Below are 16,317 nucleotides of genomic sequence, written 5' to 3' on the forward strand. Positions count from 1 at the left end.
CAACTGGGCATCTCTAGCCTCTGGGTATTCACATAGGTTGCCCTCCCATGCCTGGAATGCATCCTACTCATCTCTGCTTTTTGAAGCTCTTCTCTTCCAGGACAAGCTCGGGCACATCTCCTACTTGATCTCGCTGATCCCCAAGTTGGAACTATTCTCTCCATCTTCAAATAGTCTTTTATGTCTCCTCCCCCCACTTTTGGCCTTTAGTCATTTTTCAGTCATATCTGATCTTGAGGACCCCATTTGGGGTTTTCTTGGCAAAGGTATTGGAGTGTACAACATTTCTTTCTCCAGCTTGTTTTACAGATGAGGAAACTGAGGCAAACAGAGTAAGTGTCCAGGGTCACTTAGTGTCTGAGACTAGATTTGAATTTGGGTTTTCCTGATTCTAGAGCCAGCACTTTATTCACTAGGGCACCACCTAGTTGTGCCATCACTTCTTATCTCACATGTATTTATCTATTACATATCATATTTTCTCCAGAAGAATATAAACTCCTTCAAAGCAAAGATTGCTTCTTTTTTCTTTTTTTTAAAGCCCAGGGCCTACATATATTCAAATGGATCTGTGACCTCTGTGATGTAAATCGGAGCCTATCGTGTCATATGCATTTCCTATATATCCTATGTGTTTCATATATATATACATAAAATTTTTTTTTGCCAAAGTGAACTCTGGGTAAAATCTCCTTCAAGGCTGCTGCTCAGCCCTTATGGGCCTTTTGGAAGCTAATCAGCTCTGGTAGACTGCATTTCTGACTGGTTGCTGGTAGTTTCTCTGATTTAAATCCCCAGGTCTCATCATGTTCTTCTTTGAATACATCCATCTGGGGCATTCATTTGTCTCATGTCAAAAAAAGGACAAACATAAAACGCTGGTTTTTTTCCTTCTCAATTTCTCCTAATGTTGATGGGATATTAATAGAAGATGTGGCCTGGGCCTCGGTTATACCACATAACCCGTCTATATTTTCTACTCCTTCACGTTTTAGATGATAACTTCTGCTCTCTTCTCCATAATTCCATGTGTGAACCTTTAAGGCTATTCCCTTAATTCCCATTCTTATTCAGGATTTGTGCCTATTTCAACTCCCCTCAAGATTGTAGAGATATTCCTGAGGAATTGTGGTTTCTAACTCTATCTCATGAGATCTAACATTGTATCTCATGAGCCCCCACCAGCGTGCTCTCTCTTATCAATGAACTAGTTGAATCCATTAACTTTTTTTAAAAAAAGGATATGCTGACAAGTTAGAGCAGGAACATTTGGTACAAAATATTCTACCCCACGCCCACACCCACTTTAAATAAGGGCATGCTCTTCCCTTCCACAGTAAGGTCTCTGAGGAGAGTAGTTTCAAACTTCAAGGGAGAGAGGAACACATATAGAAAATATGTGTGGTAAAGGGGTAACTATTGATTCCTGGACCCGGAAATCTCTTTTTTTTTTCCTTTTGGGTTTCCTTTTTTTCCCCCTTTAGGAAGAGCTTTTTGCTGAATGCTAAGTTCAGCTCAGTCTAGAGGGTCAATACTTTGGAGGTCTTTTTCCTTGAACTTGCTGCTGTACTTGAATGACATTCTTTCTGCATCTGCTTCTAGTCATGAGAGGTATCTCTGAATCTCAAATTTAGTGGGTCATCCACTGCTAAATCAACTATTCTGCTGCTACTGGTTCCCTCTCTCCTCTTCCTGTTCTGGTCCTGGGGAAGGAGAAGAAACCGGCTGTTGCCCAGTTATTGTGCTGATTTCTTCCTGGATTCAGCTGCTGCTGAGCTAATAATAATAACAGTAACAACAATGATAATGATAGCTGCACTTAGATATAGCTTTAATTATTATTATTTTTTGCTGAGGCAATTGGGGTTAAGAGACTTGCCTAGGATCACACAGCTAGGAAGTTAAGCGTCTGAGGGCAGATTTGAACTCAGATCCTCCTGACTTCAGGGCTGGTACTCTATCCACTGCCCCATAGATATGGCTTTCAGATTTACATATACTTTACCTATATTATCTCATTTGATCTTCACAACAACCCTGAAAGGGAGGTGCTATTATTTTATCCTCATTTTATAGCTGAGAAAACTGAGGCAAGTGGATATAAGTGACTTACCTAGGATCACACAGCTAGTAAATGTTTGAGGTCTTCCTGACTCAGAGTCCTGTGCCTTACCTACTGTACCACTTTGCTGCTGGGATGCTCAGCTACTACCTTGCCATCGCTCTAGACCTTGAAATGCTCACAAGTTGACTTCCTGGGCAAATCTCCCTCAAGGCTGCTGCTTAGCCCCTTCCTAACTTTTGGGCCTTTTGGTAGCTCATCAGCTCTGATATGTAGATTATTAGAGCTGATGCATTTCTGACTAGTTGCTGGTGGCGTCTCTGATTTAAATCCCTATGTCTCACCATGTTCCTCTTTCACTCATTTGTCTCTTATCAGAAAAGGTCAAACATAAAAGAAATAAATGGACCCATGGCCAGTGGTGGCTGGGGAGTAGAATGCATCCAGCTGCTCTTCCCCACCCAAAAGCTCAAAGCAGCTTTCCTAATGGGAAACCACAAAAAAACCAAAGGAACAAATCCGGTGCCGGTCAAGCGACGCCTTTTGTATGCACCTTCAATTCTCCTCAGCAACTACTTAGTCATCTGCTCTGATTCTGCAGAAAAATACAAGACTTTTCAGCACTGCAGTGTTAACACCTCAGTGGCTCATGGCTATCCAAAGTTTCCACTTGATTGGATTAGAAACAGGGGAAACGCATCCACATGTTGTCTAAGGGCCCAGCCTCATTGGCCAATCCCTCCAAGCCACGGTGATGAGTTGCAGCCTCTGTACACTTACCATGCACCTCATGATAGGAACAGCATCTGACATGTGGTTATTCCTTACAAAACACTGACTCTATCCTCTAGACTTAATTAGTGGGGGGAGCTAAGTAAGGCTTGAACCACTTAAGCCTCCCACTGGCTAAAAAATAGCCAGCAAAACAGACTTTTGATCAGCCAGCCAACATAGACTATCCCTAACTGAATCAGTGCGCTTTCCTTGTTCATTTCCTGCAGTGGATAGATAACTCAATCTCATTTTTTGGTTAAGGCCTAGATGATCTGTGATTCTCTCATTTCCATCCAGTCTTGGACCTCCACGACCAGACTGTCTAGCTGCCCACACATCTCTGCATTGCCCTCTGGGTGATCGCCAGTTTCTGTTTTCAGAGACCACAGTGTTCCATGGTTTAAAGACAACATCACCGGAAGGATGAGGATATTTTGGAAAATGGGCTTTTATTTCGGGGTAGAGTTTGGAGATATTAAAATAATTTTGCAGTTTCCCAAACTTGTGCATGTCTCTGAGGATTTTCTTCATGCATTCTGCTCTAGCTAAATCTACCTACTCACCTGTCCATTATGTTTCTCTCCCCCTGACGGATCTTTGCCTCTTTCATACCTGGAACACTCTCCCCTTTTTCACCTCTGCTTCTGAAACCTCAATTCCCTTCAAAATTCAAGCTGAAGGGGCAACTAGTTGGTGTAGAGGATAGAGCACGAGCCTTGAAATGAGAAGGACCTGAGTTCAAATGTGGCCCCAGACACTTAACACTTCCTGGCTGTGTGACCCTGGGCAAGTCACTTAACCCCAATTGCCTCAGCAAAAACAAACAAACCTGAAATGGAAAGGCCATCTCCTTCTGGAGACATTTCCAAATTCTGTTTATTAGTGTCCTCCTCCCACACCCATTCCTGCATTCCCTTCTCTTGGAGCATGTGACAGCCTCCAAAATAGACAAGAAGCATCTTTAGGGCAGAACTGGCTCACTTTTGGATATGTCTTCCTAGAATTCAGCATAGCGTTTTGCATATAGTAGGTGCTTAATTGATGCTTGGTTATGAGATATTGATTTAGACTATTGCTAATCCCACTTAAAAGGATGAGGTGGGGGATACTGATGAGGGTTGAGAGTATGGAAGAAGAGGTGAGGCAGGAATGGGTGAGGGTCAGCTATCCAAGCCATGGGGTCGAGAGGAAGACTATGGTAAAAAGCCTTATTGTTCAAGAAACACCAAGAGGGACTCTCATTCTCTAGAGAGAAAGGGTCATTTTCTGAAGACCCATTTCATGCAGGGGCCTAAGAGAATTCTCCAGTGGATGCGAAATCTCGCCTGGAGTCGTGACTTCCTTCAAGAAACCTTATCTTGCTCCAGAGGATGCGAGACCATTTGGGTTTGTAGCTCAAAGGAGACATTTTGTTGGTGATTTTACATAATGTTACAGGGCTGACTCACATCAAGCAGAGTTTTACTCTCATTGATACCTTTTCATTGAAGCCACTGCTAAGATGGAAGGAAACCCGGCTTCTCAAATAAACAATCGGACAGAAGTTGTCCCCTCTCTAGCTTTAGGTGTAGTGGGAAGATGATTGCAGCGGGCGTGGTCCATCTGCCTTCAGAACAACGGTATTACTATATCTGGGACCCAGGCAGCTTGGGAGTAGCCCAGCCGCAGAAGAAGACCTGGGTTCAAGTTCTGAGGAGCTGGGATTCCCACAAACTATGACATCTCCCCCTCAGCCACAGGGACTTCAGTTTTCAGTGCTTTAGGCGACTGATTCGAAGACTGATTCAGGAGAAGAGGATCTACCATGGAGTCAGTCACTCCATGTTTAGACCAAATGTTTAGACATTTATTAAATGCCTGCTGGATGCTAGGAACTGTGCTAGGCTGTAGAAAGGCAAGAGTCCCCGAGCACAAAGGAGCTCCCAGCCCAGTGGGGTGACAGCATAAGGAGCTATATACAAACCCCCAGGGGGAAGGCACTGATATTAAGGGCTCCTGGGAAAGATTTCTCACAGAAATTGGGATTTGAGCCGAGACCCGGGGGAAGTCGGAGAAGCCGGTTTTTGACGAAATTAAAAATCTCCACTTTAAAAACTGTATTTACCCTGTGGTGAACGCAGGGTCCGGCTGAGCAATTGCTGTTCAGTGACTTGCCTAGAATCCTGCAGCTAGTTTAGGGTCTCGGGGGTGGGGACGCACGGAGGAGCTCGGCAAATCCCAGGGGAAGGACACCCCCTCAGTCCAGCTCCGAGAGCCGCAGAGAGATCGGGAGTTGCGCAGACTCGCCCGGCGGGCAAGGAAGCGTCCGGAGGAAATTGACCTTAAGCAATGCGGAAGCTCCCGCCCGGCCCCGGCTCCCTGGTCCGAGGTGCTGTTCCCCCTTTCCCCACGGCAGGGCACCGGCCCCTCACCGGTGGTTGTAAGGGTGGTCTGCGTGGGGGCGGGAGCTGCGGCAAGGGCTGAAGTTCTTACGCCAGCCTGGGGTGCGTGGGGGAGAGGGGCGAGAGACCGCGTGTCCGCGGGCAATGGGGACGGGCTCGGGCGTTCCAAGGTCAGGGCTCAGACGCTCCGGGTCCAGCGCAGACGTCCTAAGCTCGGGGCGCAGACGTCCTAAGCTCGGGGCGCAGACGTCCTAAGCTCGGGCGCAGACGTCCTAAGGTCACACCAAAGACCGTGCTAGGCTCAGGCTCGGATGGTCTAAGGTTGGGGCGCAGAGGGAGCGCGGGCCGGCCGGTTCTGGGCTGGGCGGCGGCGCGGAGCCGAGTCGGTTCCCTCGGCCCTCCGGGACCAGCCGCCGCGTTCTCTCGGGCTGGTCCCCAGCTTCAGACTCTCTGACCCGACGTCGGGCCCGGGGAGGGGGGATCCTCCCGCCGCTACTGCCCACCTTCCGTCCGCCTCCTCGGAGCGTCATTCCCAGGTTCGGGCCGGGGACCCAGCTCCGGGTCAGACGTCCAGCCGGCCCGCCCCCTTCTCGCTCCCCACGCGCGGCTCCGCCCCGGGCCCCAGGCGGCGCAGGCGCCGCCGGACTCGAGGTTGCCATGACCACGGAGGCGCTTCCCCGCCCCCTCCTCTAGCGGCCCCCGGCCCCGCGGCCCCCGGCCCCGCCCCTCACGCCGGCCCCGCCCCCCACCGGCGCCCCCCACCCTCCTCGCCCCATCAGGGTAGGCTGCGCGCCGGCCGCGGGGTTCGGCGCAGGTGGCGGCAGGTGTCCCGCAGCTCCGGCCCCTCAGGGTAGGTTGCGCCGTGGGGCCGGCGGGGAGGGGCGGGGCGAGAGAGTGGGAGGGAGTCCGGCTGCCCGCCCGTCCGGCTCGGGGGCGAAAGGGCTGCAGGTGGAGGGCGGGCGATGGCTGTGCCCGGGGCGAGGGGCGATCGAGGAGCCGGCGGCGGCGGCGGCGGCGGCGGCGGAGGAGGAGGAGGAGGCTGCGGCGGCGGAGCCCACGGACCCGGGCGGCTGAGTGAGTGACTGGCCGCCGGAAACTTTCTGCCCCGGGAGAAAAGTTCCCCGAGCGCCCGGGGAGGACCCGGGGTGGGGGCGACGGGGAAAGCGCGAGCTCCGCTGCCCCGGCGGTGGGCACCGGAATAGATCCCAGGAGAGCGCCGTCTCGGACTTGCGAACGGGGGGGAGGGGAGCCTCGGCCGGGATTCCGAGGCCCCGCGGGCGAGCTGGGACTGGGTTCGGGTGGATCTCCTCTCCGCCCCTCCGTCGTCCTCCGTCCGCGTTCTGTAGTGGATCCTGCGCTGGGAGCTAGTGGATCGCCCAGGGCGGAGTGAGGGATTGGACCGCTGCTTAGAGCGGATTTCCCCAGACCGGGGGTGCGGGTGAAGGAGGATGGGGGGATCCAGAGCTTGGATCCCTGGGAGGTCAGGGTCCTCGGAGGCAGCCGGCAGCTGGGGCACGGCAGGGGACCCCCCCACTTTACTGAGCCTCCGTGGCGCCCGGGGTGCGGGAAAGGCCCGGAGACGGGCTGTGGCGGCAGAGCGCCTCGCGGGGGATACCCGCGGACCAGGCTCCGGGCCACCCCTTTCCCCGGGGGAGCTAAAGAGCTCCCTCGCCAGCCCCTGCGGGGCTCGTGTTCCCTGGCGCGCCCAAGTTCCGCGTGGATTTCCACCTTCCTACACAAAGGGCCGGGGAAGGGAAACCGATGGCTAGGGGATGAGGGGGCGTGGGGTCCTCCCTGTGTGTCCCCGAGGGTGCTGGGCCGGCCCCAGAGGCTCGCCCCTTTCCCGGTTCCCCCGCATCTGCTCCGAGGCTTGGCTGGAAGAACAACAAAGTCACTTTGATGGGATTAAGGGCTCAGGCCGCCAGCTCCAACGTAACCCCAACTCTCCTGGGAGCTGCATAGGATTTCCCCTTCTCTCTGTCATCCTGCCTTCCCCGCCCCCAAGCCGAGTCGGGCCCAGGCAGCCTGGTCCCCTGGCCAGGGCCTGAACCCATGGGAGGCGAGGGTCCCCGAAAGAAGGATGGGTGACCCCCAGCTTCTTGGAAATGACCTATTCCCCACCCCCAGAATCTGACCTTTTAAATAGCCAGCTAGCTGTACCAGCCCGTTTCCCGGTAGCCAGGGCCACTTCACTTAAACCTCATTATCTCTGGGGAGATAATTGAGCGTCTGACATCCATAATTTGCCCTAAAACTGCTTCTGATGTCTGTATTTCATGCTAGGCTGATACTTAACTTTCCCAGATCATCCATTATCTCCCAGAGGGGTAATGTGGCTTTTGGACCTGGTACCCAATGTTTTCCCCCACCCCTCATTTTCTCCCTCTCTATACTTTAGTCCTCCCCCTCTCAGCAGACTTCCTATGCTGTCTAGTCTCTTGGAGCTGAGGTAAGGCCTTTTGACTGTAGCAGCTCGGGAAAATTGGTTTCCAGGAGGCCGGGCAGGGTCTTGCCAGCCCAGCTCAGTCAGTTGTTTAATCAGTAACTTTCTACCCTGGGCATTCACTCTCCTTGTGTGTGTGTTCAACTTTGAAAATAACCAGGAGTTACAGATGGGGCTGTTAAGGTGTTGGTGTTCAAAGGCAAACAGGCCGGGCTAGGAGGGGTCTGGAGCTGATCTCCCCACCCTCCTGACACAGGCTTTCTCTCTAGGTTGGGGCTGGCCTTCCCGGGCTCCTTTTTTAAGCTGGAAAACGGTTTTTATTGGGATTTCCAAATAAATAGGGCTTGGAAGCAGATTGGCTCCGATCTGCTTGAAGGGAAAGACAGCTTGTGGCAAATGAACATTTTATTTCTTTTTTAAGAAGTTTTCTTAACGAATCACAGTCATAATATACCTAGTCCATCCTTGTTTTCCTCTGTAACAAAGAAACGTCTGTTCAGGGAAACTACCTAATGTATACTGACTCTGTCTCATAGTGTTGCAAGCCCCTAGAACACCAGAGCTTATGGGACCCTTTAGTTGATGCCCCAGCCCCCTTCATTTTGACAGATCAGGAAACTGAGGCCTAGAGAAGGTTATGTCACTAGCTAAAAAACATGCTCAATACTAAGTGACAGTGAAAAGATTTGAACTCAGTTGGGTAATTTGAAGGATCATTCATTTTTCCACTGAGCCTTGTGGACTGAAGGTGTGTTTATCTCCACTCAGCCACAATTGTTTATTTTAATTACACCATTTTTCTTGTTCACTGGATTTACACAAATGTTCTCATTGTGTATAAAAAAAACAAACAGCTTTTTTCCCCCAATCACAGAACACGGTTCCGGTCAACATTTGCACCGATTTCCTGTCCGTTTTGGTTCTGTCATGGGGTTTTATGGCTAGGTGGTTAAAGTCGCAGGTCTAGAGCTAGGGACTTTATAGTCATGCATTGCACAGTCATTCATTAGATGAGGAAATGGACACTTAGAAATGTCAGGTGACTTGGTCAATGTCCTATAGTGAGAAGGACTGGGGGGGTTACACCCAGATTTTCCTGCCTCTGTGTCCACTATGGAACAGTGGTAGAGCAAGGCCATCTACCTGATAAGTGTCAGGGGCCAGATTTCTCAAGCCTCTTCAGCAGAGTTTATTTTACAAATCCTTTCATTCAAGGCAAGACCTGTTAAAGTCACCCAGAGCCAGGATTTGAATTCTGCAATAGGTTGCCCCAGAAGAAATGGAGTTTTATCAGAAGCATTTATTTGGCACCAACTGTGTACTGTGAAAGTTATATGTCCCTCATCTGATATTTGTAAAATCGGGCAGTTAAGTAGAGAGAGCACTGGGCTTGGAATCAGGAAGACTCCGTTTTATGGGTTCAAACTTAACCTCAGTTACTAGCAGTGTAACCCTGGGCAAGTCACTTAATTCTGTTTGCCTTGGTTTCCTCATTTGTCAAATGATCTGGAGAAGGAAATGGCAAAACACTCCATTATCTCTGTCAAGAAAACCCCAAATGGAGTCCGGAAGAGTCAGACACGCCTGAAATGACTGAACAACCAAAAAATGGACTAGATGATGAATATTTCCCTTTGTCTGGGGAGAGGTTCTTCTAGATTGTAAGTTTTGTGAGGGTGAGGACTCCTATTGCTTAGCTCTGTCACCCCTCGGGCCCAAAGAAGGTGCTTTTGAAGATGAAATAAAGCATACTAAAGACGCCTTTCCTCAAATAGAGAAGCAGCTGGTCTCTGACGTCCCATTCAGTTCTCAATTTCTCTGATTCATGTTTGCAATCTGAAAGACACAGATTGTGGAATGACTTACAAATGAGAAGAATTCTCACAAAACAAGATGTCAGAGTCCTAGAGATTGTCAAAGCCAGCAAGGCCATAGAGGATGTCAGAGCCGGGAGGGAGCTTAAAACACAGACTCTCAGAGCTGGGAAGAAATTAGAATTCACTGACCAATCAGGGAAGGACTTTAGAACTGAGAATGTCAGAGCTGGAAGGGAGCCTAGAACATAGACTCTCAGACCTAGGAGGGAAGTTAGAATTCACTGACCAAAGAGGGAAGGACCTTAGAACTGAGAATGTCAGAGCTGGGAGAGAGCCTAGAAAACAGACTCTCAGACCTAAGAGAGAAGTTAGAATTCACTGACCAAAGAGGGACTGAACTTAGAACTGAAAATGTCAGAGCTGGAACTGAGAGGGGATTTAGAACAGAGAATATCAGACTAAGAAGGAACCTAGAACACAGTTCTCAGACCTAGAAAGAAACTTAGAATATACTGTTCAAGTAGGGAAAGACCTTAAAAGAGGGAATCTAGAACATAAACTCTTAGAACTGAAGGGGTTTAGAACAGAGAATATTAGAGCTGAGAGAGAGTTTAGTTTTCAGACTAGAAGAAAATTTAGGATACATTGTCCAAACAAGAAAGGCCCTTAGAAGAGAGAATGTCAGAGCTGGGAGGGAGCCTAGAACACAGATTCTTGGAACTGAGAGGGGATTTAGAACAGAGAATGTCAGAGTTGAAAAGCATCTCAGAGATTGTCTTTTTTAACCCACTCAAATATGAGGAAACTGAGGCCTGGAGGGAAGAAATAAATTGAACTATTTTAATGGATTTTTAGTAGATAATGGGTGGAGAGCATTTTCAGAGTTGGCATAAATCCCAGAAAATTGATAGGGAGTTGGAAGATGTTCTAGGTATGGGAGATGTGTGTACGTGTGTGTAAATATATGTAAATGTTTTTAACATTTAGCTGCCATGTCCATGGCTGTGTGACCTTGACCGTGGTCTTTTGGGGGAAGAAGCATCAGTCTCAGTTGGCTTGGGCAAAACCCAGTGAATCAACAGGGAGATAATGAACGAGGTTGGGAACATGGCTAGAGTCAGATGGGAGAGTTTGCGTCTGAGAGTCTGCTCAATGAACATTTTTGATCTTACGAGTTAAATGTCTTCCAAAATTGGATGAGCTTGTGCTTATTCCCAGCCTTCTTTGCATATGGTTCTTTTTTTCTATCACTGAAGAGACATTTGAAAGTTGATATGGTTTCAGGAAATGAGTCCTGCCAAGCTTACGGTTTCCACAGCTTTCTCTAGTGTGATGGAGTATGAAGAGCGCTAGACTTGGAGTCACAGAGAAGGGGATCTGAATCTTGCCTCCAATTCTTGCTTAGCCGTGCGTGACATTTCCCTAGATATAGGACTTTGAGTCAGTCACTTATTTGAACCTTAGCTTTCTCATCTGTGAATGGAATTGCCGGACCCGAGATCCGGAGCTGTAAAACATCCGAGCCATTTAGTCCAGTCTTCAAGTTGTAGATGGGGAAGCTGAGGTTCAGGGAGGTGCTTGCCCAAGATCTCATGAGAATAAGCAAAAATTGAGCCCTTTTGTCATGCAAATGGGACTCTGAAATATGCTTTGAAACCATCAGGGCTTTCTTGAGCATAAAGGAACAGGCCCTGGTACAAGGTGCCAGCTTCCTGGTATCAGATGGTGTTTTTTGACAGGAATCACAGTGGGAGACCAGTGATTCTCAGGCATCATTGACTTGGTTTTGGGGTCCAAGTGGTAATTATGGGTAATTTTCCCTGCATGCAAAGTGAATAAATAGGAGAATCTCCAAGGTAACTGCTTAAGTAAGTCAGACCATCACCACCAAAAAAAAGTCTACTAACCATCCTACTCACCCTTCTTCTGCCCTCCCCCCCCAAAAGAAGAATCTAGTTCTAAGCTTTAAGACGCTTCCTAGAGTGGAATGGAATTGGATGTTTACTTGGGGAATGGTCACCTCAGTTGACATTAGTTATTTTAGCTATGGATTGTCCTTCCAAAGTGACCTGAGGTCACTTTGAAGTCGCTTTTTGTAAGTGGGGGGAACTCACAGTGAGGAAATTCCCTCTACCAATGCGGGCCAGCACCTGCTTCGCAGCCAAGAGGTTAAGTAACTTCTCTGGAGTCACAAAACAAGGAATATCAGAGCTGGAAGTTGCCACTGTGTAACGTGTCCTCGGAGATTTCTTCAGCTTGTTCGCTGGAGTGTTTTCTGGTTGAGTTCTCTGACAGACTGCCCGCTATGGGGATTCTGTGGGTTCAAATTCCCTGAGCTGGAGCTCAGGAGCCCCCACTGGTGTATTTACCTTTTATAGTCAGCCGGTGGATGCAATTCCCTGGAAGCAAAGGCAAACCTTTTCCTTAAACTTTTATCAGGGGAATCATAGATAAAGAGCTCCGACTCAGGGACTATTTGGTCCAACCTCCTGATTCTAGAGATAAGGAAACTGGATCTTATTTGAGTAGGCTCATTCAAGTGGTAAGCATCTGAGATGGGATTTGAGCCCAAGGCATCAGACTTCAGAATCAGAGAAAAATGAGCTCAATTAGCAAGAAAATGAACTCAATTAGCAAGAAAAAAATGAATTCAATTAGCAAGCATTTATTAAGCACCTACTGTGTGCTAGGCATCATGTTAGGTGGTAGAGATACAAAGATAAAAATGATACAGTTGCTGTTCTCAAGGAGTTTATGGACTTTGAAATGAGAACAAAAGCTCTGTGGGGTGGGTTTCCCATCCTCCCAACATAGCAGTGTTCTTATTAAGAAAATCTGCTTCTTGGATTTCAGTGAAATGTGATTTGATGATTTAAGGAAACGTTTGCTTGTGAGAGCAGACCCACGTTTGGCAAAATACCTTTCTGCCTATGTCTAAGTATAAAAGTTCGCTCTTAAAAAATCGTAGACTATCAGAATGCAGTGAGGGAGTGGCTCAGTTGGAAGGATCCTAAAGGTCAAAGCCTTGATCTTCTAGATAAGGGGACTTGAGGAAGAGATTTGGCCCAGGAGGACGATCTTTTTATTCCGAGTTGCTGCCAAACATTTGCACCCAGAATGTGAGGAAGGAAGGTCCCTCCCAGTTCTGACCCTTCAGGACTCTTGGCTTATATCAAGAAGGCAGACTGAGAGCTTCCAAAATCCTTAGGTCATTGCTCTTTGTAAGGGAACGAAGGGAAACTATTGGTACAGACGAGAAGATGAGTTGTGTCCATGAAGTGCTGGGGGGTAGGACTGGGAGCCCAAGGCATGTCTATTGATAGTTGCCAGAGCACAATGTGGAATCTCACTGCAAAAATTAACCATTTCATCTTAGAGTGCTAGAATGGTGTGTCTGGGATTGGCCTTAGAACAGAGAATGAACATTCGAGCTGGGAAGGGCCTGAGAACAGGGAATGTCAGAGCTGGGAGAGTTTAGAAAAGGGAGTGTCAGAGCTGGGAGAGTTTAGAACAGGGAATGTCAGAGATGGGAGAGCTTAGAACAGGGAAGGTCAGATCTAGGAGAGCTTAGAACAGGATGTCAGAGATGTCAGAGTTTAGAATAGGGAGTGTCAGAGCTGGGAGAGCTTAGAACAGGGAATGTCAGAGATTTGAGAGTTTAGAATAGGGAGTGTCAGAGATGGGAGAGCTTAGAACAGGGAATGTCAGAGCTGGGAGAGCTTAGAACAGAAATATGAGAAGTGGGAGGGACCCAAGAATTGGGAAGGTCAGCCTGGGAGAGGCCTTAGAACAGGGGATATCTGAGCTGGGAAGGGTTTCAGAACAGGGAATGTCAGAACTGGCAGGGGTATCCACTGGGAAGGTCAGAGCTTAGGTAGGGGAAGGGAGACATTAGAATATTAATATTAACATTAGAATGTTAGGTTGGGAGAGCCTTAGAAGCCATCTGGTTCAGGATTTCTTAATCTGACATCTGTGAACTTCCTGTTAAATATTTGTTGATAACAATATTCTAACATCACAGGTTTCCTTTATAATTCTAAGTATTTTTCAGTTATAAACCTGATTCTGAGCAGTGGGCCCCAGCCTTTCTCAGACTCTCAAAGGGGTCCCTGAGTGTACACATAAAGCCCCTCCTTTAGGAGACAAAGCACTCAAACTTCCCTCTGCCCAGGCTCCTGGACCGGTGGGCCTTTAAACTCTAGCCTGTGCTCTTCCCCATTCTTCGTGACTTTCTTTTTTTCGAGTTTTTGGGCTTCCCATCTTGTTTTTTTATAAAAAGGGCAAAGTTGGGTAACTATTTAGAAGGGAAAAAAGGCTCGCTCCCAGCATGGAAAGCAGGCCTTAGCCTGCCAGGAGGCTGGGGATGTTATCCAAATGGAAACGCTTAAGATTTATCTGTGGGCACTTTGAAAGTGGAAACTTCTTGGACAGTCGATGGTGGGTCTCCAGCTAAGGAGTCAGTTCAGGGTAGGAGAAAGAGATTGGGTTCTTAATCCTGGCCTGGTCACCATTGCCTTGCCTTGTGACCGTAGACAAATCAAAAATCCTCAGTTTTCCCGTCTATAAAATGGGGTGTAGGGGTTGAGGAAAGGAAATGACTTCAGCTGAAACTTGAATACACCGGCTCGATAGAGGGCTGGTCTAGTCATCAGCAAGACATGCATTCAAATCCTACTCTTGACATGGAACATGGAAAAAATCATAATTCACTTTTTTTTCTTTTCCTTCTGATTTTTTCTTTCTTTTGTGTTTTTCCCTTTTGTTCTGATTTTTTCTCTCCTAACATGATTCATAAAGAACCGTGTATTTTAAAAAAAATTAATGTACATGTATAACCAGAAAAATAAAGAAAACAATAAACGAAAAAAAAGAAAAGAAAAGAAAAAAGCATAGAATCTCAGCTTAAGGGCCAGAAGCTCTGGAGAAGTTATCTGGTACAATGTTGTCATCACATAGATAAGGATCGACATTATATAGGCATTTTATATATGTATATATATATATATACATATATATATTATATATAAAATATTATACATTATTATAGACCCACAGACTTGCCAAAGATTTCACAGGGAGTAAGTTTCAAAGGTGGGATTTGAACCCACGATCTTCTTCTCCAGAACTGGCCTCTTCCCACTGAGCATAAGATAACTGTCTCATTTCTACAAGAGGCCTTTAAGACCAGGAAAGACCAGGAGGATGGCCGGGCCAGGGTGTGGTTGTTTTCCAGGTGGGGCCCCAGGCTCCCTGCGGCTCCCCAGGGGATGATATGATGTATATTGTTTTGTTTTTCCTTTGGTGACTAAGATTCTTTTTTGGGGGGAACTCACTGTTTATTTGGAGAGCGATGAGGTGCCTGAGAGAGAGGAAGCCGGATGTCGGTGTTTATTGCACAGGCTTCGGAGGAGGTCTGGAAGCTAATCTTTGTGTAGCCAGGGGTCAACCCGAGCCCTCCTGGCCGAGTCTCCCAAGCTAGGCTGGAGCTCCAGGGGTGATGTTCCTGGACACGATGTCTGTGGCCTGGTGAGCACGCCCCTGAACCGAGAACTCCCCCTGCTTGCCAGCCAATTGTTCTTTTAATAATATTTTAAAAATCACGTTACCAACACTTAACAGCTGGCACTTACATAGCACCTTTAAGGTTTGCAAATCACTTTATAATTTTTTTAAATCCTCAGAGCAATCATAGGAGGTCGGTGCTATCATCACCTCTCTTTTACAGATGAGGAAACTGAGGCAGATATTGGTTCATGATATGGGATAGGATTTGAACATCAAGTCATCCCTGACTCTCAATTGAGAAGTATCCCCTGCTCTGCTTCGGTTCTTGCTCAGAAAGTATCGTGGGACAGTGGGGGGGCTGGCTCACTCTGGGGGGTTACGTATGCTTCTGTATCTGTGGAAAAAAGGTCATTTTTTCTTCCTTAAAAAATGAGAACGCCATCTCTGACCCTCTCAAGTTTTTAATTTGGGATAGTTGAGTGATTTAGGGGAAAGCTACCAATCTTAGAAGTCTGTAAATACAAGTGACTTCCCATCTCTGGAGCCCCTAAGACTGTACGGTGTTCTAGCCTGTACTAGCGGATGGTCTAGATATTTATATCCTATTACTACTTAACATTCAATTACTGTGATTATTCCATTGTGTGGGCTTTGGAGGCAAGGAGGGTTTCTGGGACAGAATCTTGGCTCTGGTCGTTTCTTCCTGTGACCCTGGGTGTGCTTTACAGACCTAGTTTTTTCTTATAGGGTCTCAGTTTCCTCATCTCTAAAATGGGGATAATACTATTTGTGTTCCCTGCCTTTCAGGGTTGCTGGACAGTACTTTGTAAACCACAAAGTCTTTAGAATTGAGAGATACTGCAGCAGTTATTATTATTATTATTATATACGTTGTTATCATTACTATCATCATTATCATTGTAAAGTGCTCTGGGTGTGAGAAATCACTGTGGTCCAGGAGGACCTCCTGGAAAAAAGTGGCCATCGGGGGATGAGCAGGATCCTGCCGAGCAGGGAGATGGTCACAGGGTGAGCTTGGCTGAGCCTGCCACCCCCCAGGCAGCAATCCCCCTACTAGCAGATTCTCTGGGAACAGAGTTCCTTTTCATGAAATTGGCCCCGGCCGGGAGCCAGTTGAGGGGCAGTTCTGGCCTCCTCGTTACTTGGCTTGGCACGGGGCCTGGCGGAGGCGGGGAGGGCCCTCCACCTGGGGCTCCAGGAACCGGGCTGATGTAGGTGGAAACTGGACCGTGGCCTTTGTGTTACGGAAGGGAATGGTGGGAGCAAGGGGCCCGCTATTTCTGCAGGTGGGGGGTCGCCCCTCCTTGGAGA

At 47.9% G+C, this 16,317-nt stretch overlaps 1 protein-coding gene across 2 annotated transcripts in view; it reads left to right on the forward strand.

Moving 5' to 3' along the window:
• The first annotated feature begins 5,986 nt into the window (after nt 1–5,986).
• The window catches only part of KIAA1671 (KIAA1671 ortholog), a 203,873-nt gene continuing 193,542 nt past the window's right edge, over nt 5,987–16,317 (forward strand). Inside the window, exon 1 of one of the 2 annotated variants that reach the window (XM_031948805.1) lies at nt 5,987–6,067. The gene's annotated coding sequence lies outside the window, so the exon portion shown is untranslated. Of the gene's footprint in view, nt 6,068–6,224; nt 6,292–16,317 lie in introns of those variants that run through there. The other variant, XM_031948802.1, reaches the window with a different exon arrangement.

This window comes from Sarcophilus harrisii, chromosome 1 (genome assembly GCF_902635505.1).
Source record: "Sarcophilus harrisii chromosome 1, mSarHar1.11, whole genome shotgun sequence".
Lineage (NCBI taxonomy): Eukaryota > Metazoa > Chordata > Mammalia > Dasyuromorphia > Dasyuridae > Sarcophilus > Sarcophilus harrisii.